The sequence below is a fragment of the Meles meles genome, chromosome 4 (assembly GCF_922984935.1).
Source record: "Meles meles chromosome 4, mMelMel3.1 paternal haplotype, whole genome shotgun sequence".
Lineage (NCBI taxonomy): Eukaryota > Metazoa > Chordata > Mammalia > Carnivora > Mustelidae > Meles > Meles meles.
Genome location: NC_060069.1, coordinates 146,881,118 through 146,904,087, shown reverse-complemented (window position 1 = coordinate 146,904,087; position 22,970 = coordinate 146,881,118). Strand labels below are relative to the sequence as shown.

Sequence of the window (22,970 nt, the reverse complement as noted above, 5' to 3'; positions counted from 1 at the left end):
TCACTCTTCTGTCTGCAAGGGATGAGCTGACCTCGTTGGGCTTAAAGATCCTTTACCATCAAGTTTCTGCCAGCATTTGTGGCCACATCTCTTGTTACTGCTAGCCTGCAATTGCTGCAGCAGACCTACAACACTGGTTGTTTTCCAAACATCCAAAGCTACTTCACAAATCTGTGACTCTGCACATCACATGCCCTCTGCTGGAATATTTTTCACCTTGTTTAACTGGCAAATTCCTACTGCTTTCAGCCCTTGCTTATATGTCATGCCATCTGTGAAGGCTTCCCTGACCCCATCTTCAGGGTCCCAGAGATGTAACTCTATTTCGGTGATGACTTGGAACTTACACCTCTCACCCCCACCACAAACTCCTTGTACACCAAGCCCCTCAGACAGAGGAACAGAAGGTGCATGGTAGGTGCTCAGTCCACACTGAATGAATTAGTAACTCTCCCATTCTGGCTCTATTGCCTGGTATTTAACATAATTAAGAGGATGTCATATCTGTATGTTGGCACCCATCCCGTGATGCTCAACGGGTAGAAGATGGCATTGTGTCACCATCCCTTCTTGAGGGAAAATGTAGTAATTTCTTTCAGCAATTTGTTGGGTGAGTTGAAAACAAACAGTATTTTAATCTTGAACTGTTCTTACTCGGGTTTAGGGGGGAGTGGGGCTTTTTACTGCCCCAGATTGGCTTATTTTTGTAATTCTTCTTTGGCTTCCAGACAGTGCCATTGAATGATTGCCATTCTTCTTAGGTCTGACCTCATTTTCTTTTGCAGTGGATGCTTTGGCTATGAAGGGGAAACCTGTTGAGAAAAGTCAGCCTCTGGTTTCTTGGTTCATGTGGGGATTTGAATTCTGAAATTTGTGTAAAAATAGATTTGATTTAAGAGAGCAGCTATTCTAAAATTAACAGTCAAACAATGGGAAAAGTAAAGCTGCCTGACTTTTTTAAGGGATTACATTTCAATGATACTGTGTTATTTGGTAGTTGTATTCAGTTCTCCCCCCCCCCCCACGCCCCCATTACAGGACAGCATATGTTTTATTGGGACATTGCTGTTTTTCCCTCATTAACTTGAAAGCCCTCTCTAGTCAGCATAAGGCATGTTTGGATGAATACTGCAATAATCCGCTGTTATAACTGGTGGCTGAGTCATCTGTTTTTACAGGATTGGTACTGTAAAGACCTGAGTCATACGTCTTGTGTCAAAATTGAGTGTGAATTTTAAAGTCAAAAGTAAAATGAACCCTTGAGCATGCTCAAGTGAAAATCACAGCAACCTGTGGGCTGAGGGGTTTTGTAGACACTATTTGATTTTTTTTCCCCAGTCGTATTATTATAGTGTTCGTATTTTCATGCAGCAAGTGGAAAAATCCAAGCTCAGGGCTCACTAGTGCTATTATGAAAAGGATAATATTAGAAATGATTCTAGTTTCTCTGTGATTAGCTATAAACCTCGATCTTTTGCTTATTATGGGCTTCATTTGCCTATAGAGTTATTAGTGGGCAAGGGTTTAAATGAGGCGCAAGAAGCATTTTAGCAAGTGGGCATCCACCTAGATGGGGTAGGGAGTCTACAAAGGTTCATGTACCTTTTGCACCTGTTTCTCTTCCCTAGAATGGAAGGATTCCCAGCATAGGCACCTGGGTCAGGTATCCAAGGTAAGATTCAGAGCACAGAACAAGCTGATGAGAGAAATGTGGAGAGCTTCAGACCAAGAGCACCAAATTCATTCTGCTGTTGCATCGTGATTTAACTCTGAAACTCAGACCAGAAAATCTTCTTTGGGGAAGTTGAGTTTGAAAATATAGCTGCTCCTACAGTTCACCATCAGGTCTTTTTAAAACTGGTTTTCTTTGTCTCCCTACTTAACATTGGCCCGGGATGCTTTGGAAAACACAATCATTTGCAATCATAGCTGAGAATATTATTTATGGAGTTTGTGAATCCAAAAATGCAGTGAAACATCATTAACACAACAGTGGAGGGAAAGCCCCCTGAATGTCAGAAGAATGTCACAGTTCATAAGCTGTTGGTGTCTGGAGAATAGGTAACTTGGGCAGATTGATTAGATTAAGGGCCTGTTGATGGTATGGTGATTCTCAGGTAGAGGTAAGGTGACATGGAATGGGAATGAAGGAAAGACAATGGATTAGGAGTCACATCTAGTCAGGGTAGAGAATGAGGGCTTTGAATTTCTCATGAGCCCTTTTTCTAGATTAGGAAGGGAATCTGAAGCCTCGTCAGCCACAGAAGAGTGATTGTCAGTGGGGAGTGGGTGGTGTATTGACTGTGAACGGGCACAAAGGGGCTTACTGAGAAGGAGGATAAATTCTGTATGTTCGTGGGTGGTACTTTACTTGACATATGCACAGAATCATCAAATTCATCAGTCAGCATTTTTAATATTTATGTACTGATGTGACTTGTACCTCCACAAAAAACAAACAAAACAGAGATGGGCTAGAACTGTGCAGGACTTGATTTTGTATATTTTCCAGGAATAACTAGTTGCTAATGCAGTATTGCCTTCATTTCTTCTCTCCCATCTACAAAAAGCATTAAAAACATTTTTGTGTGTTTTTTATTCATCTTAACCTAGCTTCTTCAGAATGTACTTTGTATGGTGCTAAGTAGACAGTAACTTCCTTTTATTTTCTTAAACAGCAGTTCACAATTAGCTACGTTACTCTGCGATTGCCCTCAGACACAGTCTCAGAACTTTATGATCTTCTGGGCTTTAACAGAACTTCCTTGGAATGATGATGGTAACAGCTCCTGCTTATTAAGCACTTATAACGTTCCAGGGACCCTGGTTACGGACCTACTTATTTCATCCTCATAACAGCCTTAGGAGTTAAGCACAATAAATACATGCATTTTTCCTGCAAAAAAATTCAGTTTAGTGAAGTTGAAAAGCCAATGCATGGTCACATTGTGAAATGTAGCAGAGATTTAGTTCTGTCTGTTATCAAAGCACAACCTAAAAGCTCTTTGGAACGTACCACCTCCCAGCAGCTTCCAAATGCTCATGGAGAAGCACTTCTGAATTACAACTCATGCTTCTATTTCTTTTTACATGATTGGGGATAAAGATTTTGGGAGGAAATATTAATTCTAAATAATTTACCATACCTTGGTGACCACGAGGCACCAAATGAAAAACATAGTGTAATTAATAACATCAAAACTATAAATGTGGGGGCACCTGGGTGGCTCAGTCGGTTAAGCATCTGCCTTTGGCTCAGGTCATGATCTCAGGGTCCTGGGATACAGCCCTGTGTCAGGCTCTAGGAAGGAAGCAGGAAGCCTTCTCCCTCTCCCTCTGCCCACTCCCCTCCCCCGTTCATGTTCTCTCTCTCTCAAATAAATAAATAATCTTAGAAGAAAAAAAAAAACCATAAATGTTTAGCAAAGAAGAATCATTTTTTTCTTTTTAATTTCGTGCCTGAGCTGTGTTTTAATTCACATTAAATTTCCAGTCTACAGAAGTTTTTTTTTTCCTTTGAGCATAAACATCTTATATTTTATCTTTCAAAAATGCAAAATAGGACTCAAATACATCATTTTTAAACAGGGCACGCCTTCTACCATATAGTAATCTGTTCTTAATTCTCAGACACCATTAGGATGTGCTGGACTCTAGGATCTTATTAACAGTGCCCCAAGGGGCACCTGGATGGCGCAGTTCGTTGGGCTTCTGACTCTCGATTTCAGCTCAGGTCATGATCTTGGAGGTCTTAAAATCGAGCCCCTTTGTGCTCTGTACTCAGCAGGGAGTCTACTTGAGATTCTTTCCCTCCCCTGTGCTTCTACCCCACTGTCTCTCTCTCTATCTCTAAAAAGAATGAAAAATAAAAATCTTAAAAAAAAAAAAAAAGAATGCACCAAGTTGATAAGGGGTTCTTTTGTTTTTTTGTGGGTTTTTTTTTTTTGCTATTTATCTGTATTATTTTGTTATATTCCAAAATTATTATACTACCATCATTTTTTAACCTCTGTTACCTTACATAGTTACCAAAAGATTTTTTTCCTTGTGATGAAAACTTTTATGAACTATTCTGTTACTAACTTTCAAAAATATCATACAGCATTAGTTATAGTTATTTCATTTCCTTTGTGTATATACTCAGAAGTGGAATTGCTGGATCATGTGATAGTTCTTTTAGTTTTTTGAGGATCTTCCATACTGTTTTCCATAGTGACTGCACTGATTTACATTCCCACCAGCAGTGCATGAGGGTTCCTTTTACTCCACATCCGTGCCAGCATTTCTCTGTTGTCATGTTGATGATGACCATTCTAACAGGCATAAAGTGGATACCTCACTGTGGTTTTGATTTGCATTTCCCTGATGATCAATGATGTTGAGCACATTTTCCTATGTCTGTTGGCTATCTGAATATCCTCTTTGGAAAAATGTCTCTTCAGGTCCTTTGCCCATTTTTAATTGGATTGTTAGCTTTTTTTTTTTTTTTTTTTTTTGCTGTTAAGCTTTATAAATTCTTTATGTATTTTTGGATATTACTCTCTTATCAAATATATGATTTGCAAATATTTTCTCCCATTCTGTAGGCTGCCATTTCATTTTGCTGATTTTGTAATACGGAGTTCTCATAGCCGTGTTTTATCTCCTTCACCATTGATTTTTTTTTTTTTCAGAGTTGACCTTATGTCATTTTATTGAATTTGCTGCTTCAAAATTCCTTTGGGCGCAAGAGAATGTTAGTAGACAAATAATAGATCTAAAAATACAGCTAAAAATTGAGCCCTTTAGAATAGTTTAAAAATTAGAATAAATAAGCAATGCGGGGGGGACTGAAAAGTTCCTTCATTTTTAAAAAAAGTGCACATTTAGGGTTTTTTGTTTGTTTGTTTTGTTTTTGCCCCACCTTCTTTTTGCATGGATTTGTAAAATTTAGATTTTTCCAGAGGTCCTTTTTTTTTTCTCCTTTGCATCTTGTACTTTAATTATAAAGATTACTCAAAATAAGTAATATCCAGACAAGTGCTTTATTGTGACTTTTAAAAGATGCTACTTTCTCAGGGACAAGCTGATGATTTCTGTCAGCTCCTTATTAGATGTCTTAAATCTCCAAGAGGCCATGGCAGTGGCTGTTCTTCAAGGGTGGTCTCCAGGCAACGGGATTCCTGGCATTACTGCGGAGGACACAAAAGTGAACAGAAATGAGATGAGATGGTTAGTCTGAAGAAAGGAAGAATTCAGAAAGAAATGTAGATGTATTTGAGATGGACGCATCAGAATGTTCCAGTGTTTTAGAGAAGTTAAGAGGAAAAATTTTAATCAAGACTTTCTTAAATTAGACTATGAAACTTTTAGCTATTTATTTGGGACTTGTCTAATAATATTAAGATTTTTATCAATAAAATGTAATCCAAATCTGAAAATATATTTTTTAATTCAATTTGACTTTTTTTCTTTTTAAAGACTAAAATAAGCATTTTTGGAAGGCAGGACTTAAATATTTGAATGTATGTCCCACCACACGGGAGCAGACACCAGATTATCTTACCAAAATCCTAAATAAATGAGGTCCCTGAATGTTCTCTCCATTATTATAGTATTTCCAAGTGTTTTCAATGGTGATAAAATTACCTTACTGAAATTAGAATCTACCTACTCTTTTATTTTCCTTATCCACTTACCTCCAGAATCAAGTATAAAATAGACAATTTTAACTACATCAAATACACTCAGATCATATTCATAAAGAAAAATGTAAACATTTGAGGAAAAAACTAGCACATAAGAACAAAAAAGAAGAGGGAAAAATTATCATAGAAAATATTAATCCATAAGAGCACAGCATGACTGGTTCCACATGGTATTGAAGATTAGAGAATTTAATATCTTAGTTTTAATGTTAGCTACAGCTCACTGGTGTATTACAACATAAAGACAAACAAAATGGAAAAGGAAATAGACTTGGAGTTAAAGACATTATGAATGGACCTAGGACATCTCTTTAATGTATACAGGAATCTGAGCCCTCTCAAAGAAAAGACAGCAGGGCAGCAGACACTAATCCTTAGAGGTTCAAAGACCAAGAGAAATTTGAAGGACCAAAATAATTTAATCATTTGCTATTTGCTGGACGGTTTACACTGTGGAATAATTTGTGTACAGGAAAGAAACAGTGACTTTAACTTTCTTTAAAATACTCAAATTCATAAATAACATACTCCTCTCTCATTGCTCTATAAAAGTAACTTACTCCTGTCAAACTTGCTATGCATTTTCATCTGCTCCCTGACTACCCTCCAGAGCAAGCAATATTCATATCTCCATTTCATCTCTTTTTGCAAGACCAATAACAAAAAATGCAGTTATCAAATTTATACATAGCAAATGAATTCTGCCCATGCTGCATTTTGAATGCAGGAGGAAAGTATCTTTGATCTCTTTGCCTTGGTTTTATTTCTGAACATCTCTGTCTTTGGTCTCTTGCCTTCTTGTATAGACTATTCTAAAATTTCAAGACATAAAACCAGGGCTTTATTTTAAAAATTTAGCTGGATTTTTTAATGAAAAGAATATTTCACTATTAATACGTTTATGGTCTTGGATTGTCAGGTTTTATTGCTTTTATTTTTCTCCCTAGATATTACGCATATTCCTTTCTACCTGAATGCACTGAGGTACGAGGCAAGCAAGCAAAGATCCTTTGCTGTAACATTTTCCCACGTTTGTTAAAATATACTTACCCATTGATACTTTTCAAAAATACTCATCAAATCTCATAGTGTTCTCTTCATCTTCAGTACATTTTACAGTCCATCATTAATTCTTCCAGTACTTCAGATAGGTAGATAAGTGGGCATTACTGGTCAGATTTTCATTTGGTCTGTCCATCAAGAGAACAAAATGAAATTGAGACCCATTACTGCCACTGTACAGATGAAGGAAATGAAACCAAAAGAGTAAGTGGAACCAAAAGGAAAAAGAGAGTCTGTGTGAATGGAGTGGAAAAGCTTTTTAAATTCCATCTCTCAGTCCTGGGTCTTTTGTATTTACCTGGTTATAGGCCGTTAGCTCTTGGCCAGAAAAAACAAATAGAACCTGTATGTAATACATTCTGTACAGAAATTTCTCTAAGAATTATAAGATGTGACAAAATGAAAGAAAAATGTTGTTTAATAACCACACCGTGATTTGTGTAGGCTAAATTTAGCACTAGGGAGCAGGGGAAACAGCTATGCAGAATGGGCCTTTCCCACTTCGTTGATTGTATTCTGAGGAAATACATTGATTATCAGGATTTCTCAGAGGAAATGTCTGCCCTTTTCTTTGAATGTCTAAACAGTACATTGAACAAGCATGATGTTTCGTAGATAAGCAGAATTCAACTTTATCCCACTACCATTTTACTGGAAGCTTTTCCCCTGCAAAGGCTTGAAATTTGGCAGATCTGTGACTTTCCTGTTCACTCTTAGTCCTCAAGTCTTCTAAGTCCAAAGCACTCTCCTTTGGAAATTGTAAATGTCTAATCTAAGACATGAACATTTCAGACTCAGGCCAGGCTTCTCCCCGTCTTCTAGCTGAGGAAAGTATTTGGCAGGTTGACTGTTCAGGGGGAGAAACGTGGCCAACTGATCTCCTTTTCCACTCATTTCCTACCTAGCAGGTCCCTTCCTCCCGGTGCATTCCCCACCAGTGTGAAAGCTCAGGAGGAATGAGTGAAGAGAAGGGCACAGGAAAGTTCTGTCACTTCCTGATGCTTAGCTGGCTTCTAACCCTGTGTTGGGCCTCTCTGACAGCAGTCTCCAGGATTTAGAGCTTCTCCCCTGCTGGCTTGGTGGACTTGCTGGCATCTCATTCAGGTGACTGCTGTCCCTTCCTCTCTGCACCACCTCCTGGCTTTTCATCATCCATTTCACACACAGTCTTAGCAACCTCCCCTCTTACAACTCTGTTGCCCCCATGTGGTCTTCTTAGGACCTAGAACGGCTCCCAACGGACTCTATCCCCCATGGCCCACATTCAGTCTGCATAGTCAATTTCTTAACTGTTATGGGCTGAATGTTTGTGCCCTGCCCCCAACACACACAAGATTCATGCGTTGACATCCTAACCCCCAATGTAAGGATATTAGGAGGTGGGGCCTTTGGGAGGTGATTAGGTTTAGAAGAAGTCATGAAGGTGAAGCTGCCGTGATGAAATTAGTGTTGTGCTAAGAAGAAGAGACGCTAGAGCTTTCTTTACCTGCCATGTGAGGGTACAGTGAGAAGAAAGACAGGAGCAAGACAGAAGGAGAGCCCTCACCGAAAACTGAATCTTCCAGCACCTTGATCTTTGACTTCCCAGTATCCAAAATGGTCTGATGAAAAAATAAATGTCTGTGATTTAAGTCACCCACTTACACCACTGTGGTATTTGTTATAGTCCCCTGAGCTGAGCTAAGACAGGGTTCTGTACTTGCCTAAGCCCTTCCCCCCTCCTTCCCTGCACTACCATAGACCTCTCCTCTGCCAAGAAAATATTGCATTCATTTCTTTTCTTCCCTTCCCAATATCTCTTCCCATTCTTTGAGACCATGATTCTTCTTCCACCAGTCTGATCCACTCACTGATATTTTAGCATTCCACGTGCGTTCAGACCCAGCAGCTTTTCACTAATATAACCCCTTGCTTGGCTGTCCAACCTCATTTCTGGCCTCTCACTCATGAATGCCCTTGGATCCTGCTCTCCAGACATTTTGCAGTGTCTCAGAGGCACTGTGTTCTTTCCCACCTCATGTATCTTTCTCTTGCCTTGTTATATTAGTTATTTGTGGATGCTATAACAAATTATCTGAATTGTTGCTTAAAATAACAGAAATTTATTTCCATATTTCTGGGGGCAGACATCCAAAATCAAGGTGCCAGCAGGGCCATGCTTCCTCTAAAGGCTGTTAAAAAGTAATCTTTCTTTACCTCTTCCAGTTTCTTGTGGCTATTGACATTCTTTGGGCTCATGCTCAAACCTGTGTCTCCATGGTCGCATTGCCTTCTCTTCTTCTGTCTCTCAAATCTCCCCTATGTGTCCCTTGTAAGGATACCTGTCATTGGATTTAGAATTCATCCAGAAAATCCAAGGTGAACTCTTGATCTTGAAATCCTTAATTTAATTACATCTATAAAGACTCCTTCCCAATAAAATAATGCTCACAGATTCTGGGAATTGGGACATGGACATATCTTTTTGGGACCACCATTCTATACACTATACTTTCCAATGACTTCTAATGACTTTCTTTCTTAAAATATGCCCTTTCCCTCTCTTGCTTTCCCATGGGTCATTTCTTCTGAGTACTTTCTTTTCTTCCTTGGCTAACTCTCCTTTGAAATACCATTTTCATTACCACTTCCTTAATATTTCTTACTATCTTGCTGTTTATCTGTCTCTCTTCCCTGGTAGAGAAGCCAGTCAGACACCTTCCAAGTCACTGTCATGTCCATAGCTCCTAGACATACACCTGAATATGTACTTCATCCATAGGTGATGAATACATGATGAGATGTGTCCCTCACTCTTGTTCAAGAACTTATCAAAGTAAAAGATGGAAACCTTAGAAAGCTGATGACAAATTTGGCTGCTCGAAATATCAAAGCCAATGAAAATATATGACACAAGTGAAATAAGGGAAGTCAATGTGAGATTCCATTCAGACTTCTAAATCAGTGGAGAGCATAAAATCAATATTTACACCTAAGTCTCCTGAAAGACCCATGTTTTGCTTGTCTTCCAGTGTAGAAAAGAATGTGTGTTTCTTCTACTTTGAAACTTAATATTTAGGCACTTTGATCTTAAATTGACTGATTCCCCAAAAAGCAATTATTAGTTTCTCACTGTCATATTATTATTTTGGAGGGGTCATATGACATGAGCTTGGTCATATGACATGAGCCACACTTCACTGAGTTCATGGCATTTTAATAACTTGAACTTAAAATAGTAAAAAACCAAATTATATTTGTTAGCCTCATGTGGTGCTAGAACTTCCCTTAGGGAACGATATGAGAAGCAAACTTTCCTCTAGTAGCAGAAGGGAAAAAAGAGGTCAAGATTTATGGAATGGAGCTGAAAGGTTCTATGACTATTTTTCTCTGTTGGCATGTTTCTCATAGCACTCCCACTAGCTTATTTGCTTTAAAAAATGACCTTGTCTGTCTTATAGAATAAAACCCAAATTCTTGTTAAAGGGTTTATTTAATGTTCTATGACTCGAGTGATAGAAGATTGATGAAACAATCTTTGAAATCATGAAATGGTGAATTGATTGACATAATCTCAAACTGCTTACACAGAATCAGTTATTGGTCTTATTCCCTAAAAATATTTATGATTTGGATTTCCTCATGAGGGTACATTGATGGGAAAGGGATCATTTTTAAATTAAATATGAACATACATATGAATATTTTAAAGACCACTCAAAATCATTAAGACTCTTGACTTCGACTTCAGGTAAAGAGGAAAAAATAGGTTTGGCACAATGCAACTTAGTTAATGTACCTAAACTGAGTATTCTTTAGGAACCTTTCCACAGTATCAAAAGCAGGTGATTAATATGTTACTGTCCAATCAATACCTGTCATTACTAGCAGATATTTTCAAGTTTGTCATCTCACTGAAACTTAGCAGTCCAAAAACAGAAGAAATTTGAGTAACAGTTATAAATGACTAAAGGAAATTAAGGGACCCCTTCTTTAAGATTCATTTACATCTGGTAGGAAACTGATCTTCCTTGCTAAATGTGGGTTAGATCATAAATAGAATGGGGCATTGGATAAACAATGGGTCAGAATCTACCTGGCGGTTTTTAGGTTGCTAGGCTAAACTTTCTCCCCATTTAGGAAGCATTGATCTGCCTATTTTCATGGTCAAACGCATCCTTTAATGGCTGTACATGAGGAGAAAAGGTTACAAGTATTGTTTAGTTTCTGTTTTTTGTTTGTTTGTTTGTTTGTTTGACAGAGAGAGCAAAAGAGCCACACACAGAGCAGTAGAAGGAGAGGGAGGGAGCAGGGAGCCTGATGTGGGGCAGAATCCCAGGACCCAGAGGCCAGACCTGAGCGAAGGCAGACACTTAACCATCTGAGCCACTCAGGCGCCCCGAGTTTCTAGTTTCTGTAGCCTTTTGTTATTAACTTTGTATATTACCAATTAGAAATACTTTTTTATGTTAAATATCAATTTTGTGATTTCTTCTTACACTTGAAGTGCATTGGTCAATTTGAGAGTATGAAATAGAATGAGGCCTGGAAAGAAAATAATAATAGTATTCATAACAATAGCCATTCCCTATAAGCTCTGTAAATGGAAATGTTTTTACTTCAACTGCTATCTCCTTTTTGTTAGGAAATTGCTGCTAAATCACCTTTTTTCCCCATTCCACATAACTGAGTCCACCTGACTTTTTCCCCCCCGGGCTCCGACCTTTAACTTCTGAACCAATTCCAGCGGAGACAGAAAGCCCTTAAGCAGCTTTAGACCCTCTTTGTTACTCTAAGTCATTGATTCTCCACTTTGACTCATATTAACACCACTATGGTAACTTTAAAAATATAACACTATCTGGATCTCATCCCCAGAGATTCTGATTTAATTGATTTGGGTTAGGGCTCAGGCCTCAGTATTTTTGTGATTTGATTTAAATCTAATGTGAATCCAGAGTTGAGGACTACAGCCTTTATTCCAAGACAAAATGAGATTGGCTTTCATATTCTATACCAAATCAGGGGTCTTGTGGGGCCTATTCAGCTGTATAATTCTGGGAGCCATATAACCACACCTGGGTCCTTGGAAGTTTTATCTCTCTTGGAATGTAATATTTCCAGAGTCCACCAGTGGACTTCATTTTGTTTCCTCAGTTGAAACTTCTTACAGTGTGTCGTTCTAATAACAAGGTTCTTGCCCCCAAAACTCAATCTCAGAGAGGTCAAGTCACAGAGCTCATTAATAACGAAAACTGGATTTTAAACACTGGTGTTCTGAATTCACCCTGTGCTCTGAATCATACCAAGGCATTAATCAGGATAGTTAGGCTATGCAGAAATTGATAAAACCTGAAATCTCAGCGGCTTGGCCCAACACCATTCTATTTCTGAATCACATCAGCAGCTCACCTGTGTGCCTCTCTCAAGTCATGACTCATGACTCAGGCTCCTTCCATATTGTGAGCTCACCATCCCAGAATCCTTTGCTTCCGGTCACACAGACAGGCTGGGGTAGTAGAAGAGGTGGGGGGAAGAAACACCAAATCTTAACCAACCTTGAGAGGAAGTGACACATCACTTTCCACAGCCCTTCCCCTCCAAGATGCAAGAAAAGCTGAGAAATGTAGGGGAGCACATGGCTATTACTGTTTCTACAGCAACCCTGCTGCCCACAATGCCTGCCTTAAGTGGATCTACAGAACTAAAGATTATTACTCCCTTAATTCCCTGTGACTGTGTTGCTCCCTATTAAATCGGCTTCCTTCTGCACAATCAGCATTAATTTGTCAGAAGAATCTTTAATCCATAGTAATCACTTACACTGTAATTTGCTATTCTTCCTGTCCACACAGGCAATATAAGCTACTTGAATAATACAGTTTGCCTTATTCTGCCAGGCTACATAGTTTATATTGGCTAATTTTCTTCTTCCCGGAAGGAGAATTGTTATTTCTCAGTCCATTCCTTCTCCCTTCAGTCTGTCCTAATAGATGGAACAGGATGAAGTTTACCTGAGACATGCAAGAGGGACAAAACCATGATGAGGACATTCTGATGGTTCAAACCCGGTATAATTCCCTCCCTGCAAGTTGCATTGCTGTAAGAGTGAGTATACCCCTGACCTACTGGAATTTCAAAGAATGCAGTGAAACATTCAAGCACATTATAACAGCTACTCCTACAAATACACAGAATCTACCTGATTTTTGAATCTTTTATTCTCTTTATAAAAAAAAATCACTTAAGATATCCTCCATACTAACTATTGCATCGTGGCATAGGCATTTTTGTCAAGATGCTTAAGACAAAACTGTATCTATCCAACGTAGAAATAATTAAGAGCAGACTATATAATATTAATGAGTACATGCAGTTATAATTACTTATGTAATTACTTATATAATTACTTATGTAATGTAGGTTAAGCCTCTTCTGCTTTCAGCTCAGGTTGTGATCTCAGGGTCCTGGGATCAAGCCCTGCATTAGGTTCTCTGTTCAGCGAGGAGCCTGCTTCCCCCTCTTTGCCTGCCTCTATCCCTACTTGTGATCTCTCTCTGTGTGTCAAATAAAGAAATAAAAGCTTTAAAAAAATTACTTATGTAACATATGTAATAGTACCTTGATGATTAATTACATCTCCAGACTTGAGACTGTTGCTTATATTGGCAATAAGTGAGATAAGAAATACTGAATCATATGGTTTCACTTATTTGTGGAGCATAACAAATGACATGGAGGACATTGGGAGATGGAGAGGAGAAGAAAATTGAGGGAAATTGGAAGGGGAGGTGAACCAGGAGAGACTATGGACTCTGAAAAAGAACCTGAGGGTTTTGAAGGGGCGGGGGTGGGAGGTTGGTGGGACCAGGTGGTGGGTAATAGGGAGGGCACGTATTGCATGGAGCACTGGGTGTTGTGCAAAAACAATAAATACTGTTAGGCTGAAAAAAATAAATTAAAAAAAATAGTGGAAAAAAATAGAAATACTGAAAAGAGATACTCTCTTTCCACCTCAGAGCTGGAAGTGATGTTGGAGGAAAGATTTGTTTGAATAAATATAGCTTAAATTACAATTATCCAGTACTCATAAAATTCTCTTCTTGTTGGACTGTAATTAATTATCACACTGAAATTTAACTCTTCTAATCTTTTCTCAGTGTTCATTAGGCTGAGATTTCCACCTCTGGTTTGCTTTCCTTTGCTTGACCTGCAGCAGCTCTATTATTTAAGTGGAATTTCTGCTAATTGGCAGTGGTAGTAGGGAGCTGGAGAGGACCTCTGGCCTCATCTGATCCAATTATATTCTAACTGCACAAAGGCCTGAATCAGATCAGACTTCATGAAGCAAACTAAAAATAACTCAAAGATTATTATTTTTACTATACATTTTAGAGATTTCAGGACAGTTAAGAGTTCATTGATTATATAAATAAAACAAACCTCCTATCCATGCATGTTCATTATGCTAAAAATGTATGTAATACAATATTAAAGAGTAGATATGCCTTTATAAACATATTCATCTTTGGAAAACACACTTGGTTAAAGTCAGACCGTAGTCAACAAGGTTAAGGACAGTTTATCCCCCTGTCCTCTTTTTGGCATCTTCTGGGCTGGACATTTCCTTTCTTCCCTATGAAAGATCTCTTCTTTGGGAGAGATAAGTTCTAGTGAACTAAATCCCATTGAAGTGTCACGCACTTACAAGGTATTGTTCCACCGTGGAATAAGCTGCTTCTAGACTCAATGACTTTTAAGTCCTGGGAGTATCCAAGAGCTTTGGTGACCGGTGAGGGGGTGGGGGCACAGAATTATGATAATCCTTTTGGAGTTTGAACTTGATGACTTTAAGGTACTAATTCTACCTTCTTTGTTGTTCTTGGACTCCTTCCTCTCCACCTTCTTCCTTACCCCACTACCATGGTCAGGTTCAGTCTCTCACCATCTTTTGCCCAGATAATTACAATGATCTAATAATAGGACTGCCTGGTCACAGCATGGTACCCAACAACTCCACCCCACAGTACTCTTAGACTGACTTGGGCTTACAGCTTTTCACTTGTTTTCCATTAATCCCAAGAAAAAGGCCAAGTTCTTGAGAGTGTCATTGAAAATCCTCCCGTTCTGCCCCCTAAACCCTGGCATACTTGCCAGCTTCACCTCTTTACTATTCCAGCAGCCCTTGATTATTCATGGTCCCTTAAATATATCATGATATATTACATTCCTGTAGTCTTTATGTCTTGTTCTTTTGATCTTAAATAAGCTTCTGCTCTAATCCCCTCAATTCCCTTTAAGTCCTAATCTTCCTTTTTTGTTTGTTTGTTTTTTAGATTTTATTTATTTATTTGACAGACAGAGATCACAAGTAGGCAGAGAGGAAGGCACAGAGAAAGAGGAGGAAACAGGCTCCCCGCGGAGCAGAGAGCCCGATGTGGGACTCGATCCCAGGACCCTGAGATCATGACCTTAGCCAAAAGCCGAGGTTTTAACCCACTGAGCCACCCAGGTGCCCCCCTTTATTTATTTATTTTTTTAGAGATTTCTTTATTTATCTGAGCGGGGAGGAGAAGCAGAGGAAGAGTGGGAGAGAGTCTGAGCTAAGCAGATTCCCAGCTTAGCACAGAGCCGTTATAGGGCTTGATCTCACAACACTGAGAGCACAACCTGAGATGAAACCAAGAGTCAGATGCCCAACTGCTGTGCCACCAAGGTGCCCAATCTTGATCTTCTTTTAAAATTCAGAAGAGGTTTACCTCCTTCAGGAATCCACCTCCAAACACACTTATATACTTACACCCTTCTTATTCACACTCTGTTATACACCCAATCTCTACTCACACAACACAGCACACATGCTGTCACAGTTGGATTAGACACTGTCCTCTGCTCTTGTAGAACCTGGTCTATGCTTCCCCATTTGCACTGAATGTCATGCATTATAATTACATGCGTCTGTGTCTTCATCGGTTTTTGTCTTTCTTGAATCTCCAACATCATATCTAAGCTAGAAGAAATACTAAAAGGAGTTTGATATTGCATAGTTTATGATTCTCTCCAACCTTGAGTTAAATGATTTTTTGAAATAAGGTCTGCTAGGATAGATAGCCCCTAGAAATGCTCATAGTTCTATACCTGCAGACCTGCCTGAAGTTTACCTCTTTGACTTTGTGGCACCAATTATATATTTAGGTGGAAGACAGACAAAACTGAGATTTGGGAGCATTTGTCTCTTTCTTTATAATTGTAGCTCATATCCATAAACCCAGACTTGGACCTGGAATCCTAATAATGTCAGCTACACAAAGTTATGTGAATACACAAAGTGTATGTGAATATCTGTGTCATCATATGCCAAACCCCTTGCCTCTGCTCCTGAATTTACCCATTTCCCCCCATGTCTTTCCCCATTGGTTACATATCGAAGGTCTGGAAGCAAACATGTGACCTAAGGGGGGTCAGTTGAGGTATTCCTGGCTGTGGACCCCCTCCACGGGGGTCCCCAGCTGCAGCTGGGCCAATCACATTCCTTCACTGGAATTGTATGTACAGGAATGAGACATGGTTGAAATCAGTTTTTCTCTCATGGGTAATTGCAAGGCATAAAAAACCTCAGAAACTGTTGACGTTATATAGAGGCGGCCACCTACAGTGGGGAAGAATACTATTAATGAAATGATAAGGATGTATTGCTTGCAATGATAAGGATGTATTGCTTGTGAATGGCTTTAAGAATCACTGAAATAAGCATGAGGCTAGATCCTATGAAGAAGCCAAAGTTCTCACTTCTGATCAACCACTTCAGGCTAGCACAGGTGAGGATGTGAGCAAGACCTTCCAAGAGCTATGATCTAACAGCAGCTCTTGGGTCTGGGCAGTTCCAGGCTCCTGAGAGCTGTTGGCAGGTAATAAATGTCAGAACAGAACAAATCATTGGAAAATAATTGGCAGGCCTAAAACCAGAGATGGCCCCTAAAACCAGGGACAGTGACCAATCAAAGGTTTGTCTCAGGTGAGGATGGCGTCTTGTTAAGGTCCAGGAAGAGGATCACAGTTGTTTGGGTGAGAAGGCCAGCTGGCAACATAGAGTTTAGCAGTTGGTAGAATCACATGAAGAAAGACGAGGTTGGGCGGCATGTGGGCTCACTGCCAAGGACCCATTACATTATCAAGGTCTGTTACCTGCTTCAGCATTTAACCTGGAAGGGTTTACAACCGCCAACACACACCTAAGTCCTATGGGAGCATTAATCGTTAAACGTCTAGGCTTGGAGGGTAGCTGTTAATCTGCCAGGTCAATAACTGTGTGAGCTTCCATATTTATTTGAAACTCTCCAAGCTGGAGTCAATGGAAAGGAAAACAGATTACTCTAAGGACTCTGAATCTTCGTAATCAGATTCAATCTCTTACATCTTATACAAATCTCGGCAAATAGATTTTCAGTAGAAATCCTTACAGTCACTGTTAAAAAACTGGCTTATGATTTTTTTCCTACTCAAAATACAATAAAAAAGGTACAGAAAGAAAAAGATAGTCCTGCCTAAAGTAATTATCATAAGCAAGTTAAGGTAATTAGCTCAGTATGAAGTTTCAGCAAAGGTTACTTCAAAAGGTGAACTGTGCCAAAGCAATATAAATGAGAGTGTTATATCTAGAAGCAGTTGGAAATTTTTTTAGATTTGAAAAGCAAGAGGCAGTAGAACCTGTGTGCAGTGGTGGTATCTATTTAAATGTAGCTTATGATTGCATTATCTGCTATAGTCTTGATTTCAGCACATTTTTATGAACGGCATATTGTGTAGCAAGCAGCCATTGCCCACGGGGAAGACATTCTGCACTCCGGCCTCTGGCTTACTCCCCTATTCATTCAGTCTTCAGAGCTTCAATTTCCGGCATATTCCAGGAATCCTCTCTTTCCCCTTCCTCTCCGTTTTCTGTTGAGACTTTGTTCGTCTTTCTATGCCTAGTGCTTAACAGAGTGAACAGACTTCATAAACAGTTGTTGAATGGATGAGAGAATGAGAGAGGGCAGTCTGCTGGAATATAACCAGCTCTGTGGTGGGAATTAGGACCCCTGAGCTCTATTTTTTACCATGAAATTGGCTAAAAGACCTTTATTTTCACCTCTCACAGATTTGGTTTTCTCACCTGCAAAATGAGTGGGTCCGTTTCTATTTCACAACAGTACCCTGCAGATCAAAAACCTTTTATATGCAGCTAAGAGGTATTAAGAAATCATTACTGAGGGGCACTTGGGTGGCTCAGTTGGTTAAGCCTTTGCCTTCAGCTCAGGACATGATCTCAGGGTTCTGGGATCAAGCCCCGCATCAGGCTCTCTGTTTAGCAGGGAGCCTGTTTCTCCCTCCCCGTCTGCCTCCCCCTCTGCCTGCCTCTCTGCCTACTTGTGACCTCTCTCTCTCTATGAAATAAGTAAATAAAATCTTAAAAAAAAAAAGAAAAGAGAAATCATTACTGCTGTCTTTAGTGTATGACATCCATACTGTTAAAAAAAAAAAAAAAAAAAAACAGGTCTCTTTTGCTGAGTACAATCAAATTCTGTAATTATTTTCTTGTCTTATATACCTAGACATTGGCTCTAGAATTCTTGAAGGCAGGTCCCATATATCATTCAACTTCTATCTCAGCACCCAGAATAGTGGTTAGCACATGGTAGAGGCTCAGTACCTATTTCGTGAGTGAAATGTGGATGTTGCTCCCTAGTGACAACCATTTAGAATTGCAGACAATAATGACAGAACTAAATCAAACACTTCAAGAGCATGACTGGAAAATAAACTGATCTATGTGTGGGTCAATACTACTTTTCTAAATATTGGTGTTTAATAAATATGAAATGAAATGAAACATGTTCATGTGTTTGCATGAAAAAAAGTTCTGGAAACTTTTGTAACTATGAGTTACTGCCTTTAGACTTTGACCCACGGTACATTATGCTGTGCTATCCCAAGGCTCTGTTGGCAGCTAATCAGATAATGACTCTTGGAATCCATGCAGTATCCAGAACATATCAAGTAATATAATTTAGGAAATCTTCTATCAGATTGCTGTTTTCCTAAAAAAATAAAATAAAATATACTCAACTTAAATTATTATCTATATTACTATTATTTTATTATATGAATTTGATCTTCATTGAACTCAATTTATAAATCTACTACAGGAATTGGGTACTTGTTCAGAAAATCTGGTCAGTGGAGATAACTGGAACACAACCACTTCTCAAAGGGTACCTTCTGGTTTGAATTATTCTTGCTTTCTTCATCAATCAAATCATTTACCATTGAACTCCAGTGACAAAATGTTATTGTGGAGATCACACTACCAGTCACAACACATTCAAGACCATTTGTTATTTTCATTTTGCATCCTTTTTGACATGTAGGCAATGTAGAGATTTCTTGAAGGTCTCTCACTGTCTCATACAAATTTAGTCCTACATAAGATGTAAGATGAATGATCCCAATTTAATCGAAGTTGGATGCAGTCTCATGCTTCCTTAGTTCTGGTTTTTTTTTGGGGGGGGGGGGGGACATTTTCACAGGGATCTCAGAATACCTACATGCTCCTTAAAACTGCTATTCCATATTAAAAATTTCTTTTTGTTTACACTGTATGCTAATCTTGGCAAAGGAGCTGTATCAGGTAAGCTTAGGTCAAGCATTGTATCACACACACACACACACACACAGAGTGAGACACACACACACAGAGAGAGAGAGAGTGAGAGAGAGAGAGAGACTGAAATAACAAAGGTTTTAATGAAATTTTATAAATAGTTTGTTTCTCTCTAATGTAAAGGAAATCCAGAGATAGGCAATCCGAGGATCATACAGCTGTCTATTAAACTCCCACCTCCTCTTCCCTCCCTAGGAGCACTGTCTTCATTTCAGAAACCAGGATGGATGGAAGGTAGGATGGAGAGAAAAAAAGCCCATTCAAGCCATCTTTTAAGGAGGTTTCCTGAGAGAAGTCACAAAATATTTTACTTACAACTTACCTTCCAGCATTTTATCACGTTAAAAACAAAAACAAACACACATACAAACAAACAAACAAAAAAACTAGATTTAAGAGTACCTGGAAGATAATAGTCTTTATTTCAGGTAGGCATGTACCAAGTTAACCATCAGGAATTCTTTTTTTAAGAGAGGGGAGCCTGGGTGCTGCAGTCAGTTGAGCATCTGATTCTTGGTTTTAGCTCAGATCATGATCTCAGGGCCAGGTGGGCTCCCTGCTCAGTGCAGTCAGCCTAAGATTCTCTCTCCCTCTCCCTCTGCTCGCCCCCCCGGCTTGTGCTTGCTCTCGCTCTCTCAAATAAATAAATCTTTTTTAAAAAAGAGTTATTTTATCAAGGGAAACATAGAAAACAGATACTGAGGTAGACAACTATCTACCACAGGAACTGAGTCAGTAAATTAGGTATATTTATTCATTTAAAGAAACAATGGGCTCATTCTGGCAGCACATATTACTAGAGAAACATTAATTTCTAATTTTGTTATTCTAGGATAACAGAGAAATTCCTTGTAAAGCCTTCCCGCACCAAGGATATGTTGAATGAAGTTAGTAAAGTGGACTAGCATGAAAAAAGGCAAAAAATAAATACCTTGGGCATATTTGAATTTTGCAGGATTTTTTTTTTTGCAAGTCATATTGATTTATTGGAAGAATCTTATGACGTGATATTTCTATCCTCCTAAAATAAGCATTTTAGAGATTATAACAATATTTAGTTATAATTTAACCACTTGAAATTATAGTAGGCTTATTAGATTTATGTATAGATATAAAGTAGCTAGCTGAAGAGAGATACAGACATAGACACAGGTGGTTCTGGGATCCCGTTGTTATTAATGGAAGGTATAGAAGTAAATACTCATATTAAGAACCATACTCCATTGAGTTTGTTTTTCTATTCTTACCATTCTGTAATAATTTATTAAAGCAACAGAGAGGAAAATGCATCATTTTTAAATTAAGCAATTCAGAGTTTTACTAAGTTATATACCTTACCAATTGCCAGTAGGTTTAGAATAAAATACTGGTTTTAAAGACTTCTGAACATGAAGATATTGTACTACAATATTTTAATGCATTGGCTAAAAGAACAATTACTGTGCATATAGAATGGATTGAAGAAAAAAATTTGCCAAGTTTTTTTCTGCTCATATATGCATTTTACTTTCAGTACTATAGTTGGAATATTTTTCATTGCTTTAATTCATCACATATGGATTATCATAAATAAATAGGATTATTTAGTGTTCCTTCTTTAATAAAAACATAAAAATGCTTCAGCTTCACTTACACACTTTCATTATAACAGATGAACCTATTTTAAGTTTATTCTTTTGAAATTGTGGTCATTGTTTTCTAGAAAACTCCAAAAATTTTACCTCTCACTTATTTTTTATGTGCTTCTTAAAAACTCTTTTGTCCCTATGAAAAGTTTCTCCTAATGGAAATACTTTGTAATTCTGCTTGCATCTTATGTAGGCGTCAAATATCTCTGTGGCCCTTTTTTATTTTCCTATTTTATTAGGACTGGTATTAATTAAAATTATTGCATAGATTATTCATAAGTCCTTTGTATTATGTTGTTTTATAAAATACATTTGTAAGTTGGTCGTGTCACGGAAGAAGGGAAATGATACAGTAGTATCCTTTTCATATCTCTTATTTACCTCAAACATTATCTAATTGTAAAACCAGGTCAATGTAGCTGTATTAAGTTGCTGTATAGCAATGCTGAGCCTAAAACCGTGTTGTAAATATTACTGTACCAATTGCAACATTATCAGAATCTCTTTTTTCTTATGCAAAGCTATTCACGGAATGAAGTATATTATCTCAGAGCCTTGTTATAAATCACAGATTCACAGTACCATTAGAGCCACTACAAATACATTTATTATCTTAATTAGAGAGTCTCATTCTGGTACAAATTTTCAGTCTGTAATTTCATTCAAATTTTTTTTCATTATCAGCGAGTGATCAGTATCTACCTATGGAGCTAAGAAAAGACACTGATAGACACTCACAAAAATTTAGGGAGAACAGAGAAGGAAGCATATGGGGTGTTTGCCCTCCTGACAGGAACCAATTCTCCTTCCAAAGGAGTGCCTTACAATTCAGTTCAATCCTGATGCTAAGTCCCTGGAGTCAGCATCAGACTCCACAGGTTTAAGGGCTTAGTCTCACAAGACTGCCCTCGTTTCAGATGCCAGTCACAAGTTTCAGGTTCCTGAGTTACTCACGCTTCCATCTAACTTGGTTGCAAAATCAGGGACTCCCACAACCCCTTCCTTCAGGTTTGAATCAATGATAGAGATCACAGGACTCAGGAAAGCACTTTATTTACTATTACCAGTTAATTATAAAGGATGCAATTCAGAAAGAACAAAACGAAAGAAATGCATAGGGCAAGGTTTAGGGGGAGAGGCCTGGAGCTTCCAGAACTCCCAAGCCCTTTTCAGGAACTCCGCCCACCAAAGGATTATCAGTGTGTTCACCGACCCAGAAGATCTCTGAAACCCATCATGCAGCGGTTTTTAATGGAGGTCTCCTTGTGTGTGTATGCTTGAATCACTGTCACTGGTGATTAAACTCCAGCCCCAGCCCCCTTTCCCAGATGTTATAAATGGGGCTGAAAATTCCAACCCATTAATATGCTTAGGTCTTTCCAGGGACCAGACCTCTTCTTAAACCTGTCTAAGTGGCCTTCAGACACCAGTTATCTCGTTAGCATACAAAAGACACTTTTTATCACTCCAGAGATTCTGAGGGCTTTAACAACTGTGTGCCAGGAACCTGGAAATAAGACCAAATATTTATTTTTTACTAAACCACAAAGCATGAGTAATTTTTTTTTATTGAAGTAGCATCAGAAATATACTACAGTAAGAATCAGTGGGGGTAATCAAAAAGAATATTTAAGCCTTGCAATTCTTGTGAGTCTCTAATTAATAGAATTAAAAGATCTTCCAAATACCGTAGACTGTTAGATTTTCAGTACAAATTGCCCTGTCTATGCGTCCACTTGCTCTGTCATAATATCATTAGTAGCATAAATTTTTAGAAAAAGTCATTTAGGGAAAGGCAACATTCATTTATTAGCAAGTGAATCAAATCAGAGATCGGTACACTTTTTCTACAACAGATGAGAGAGTAAATATTTTATACTTTAAAGCCATGTGGTCTCACAACTATTCAGCTTC

The 22,970-nt window shown here is 38.4% G+C and overlaps 1 protein-coding gene and 1 long non-coding RNA gene across 2 annotated transcripts in view; one reads left to right on the top strand and one right to left on the bottom strand.

The window, feature by feature from the left end:
• Window positions 1–22,970, top strand: part of CYYR1 (cysteine and tyrosine rich 1) — a 104,579-nt gene that overhangs the window by 55,029 nt on the left and 26,580 nt on the right. The window lies entirely within an intron of this gene.
• The window catches only part of LOC123940098, a 315,785-nt gene continuing 297,398 nt past the window's right edge, over window positions 4,584–22,970 (bottom strand). The window contains exons 7-8 of the long non-coding RNA XR_006818031.1: window positions 6,738–6,877; window positions 4,584–5,171 (exon numbers count right to left, since the gene is read on the bottom strand). This is a non-coding gene — a long non-coding RNA (uncharacterized LOC123940098). The remainder of the gene's footprint in view (window positions 5,172–6,737; window positions 6,878–22,970) is intronic.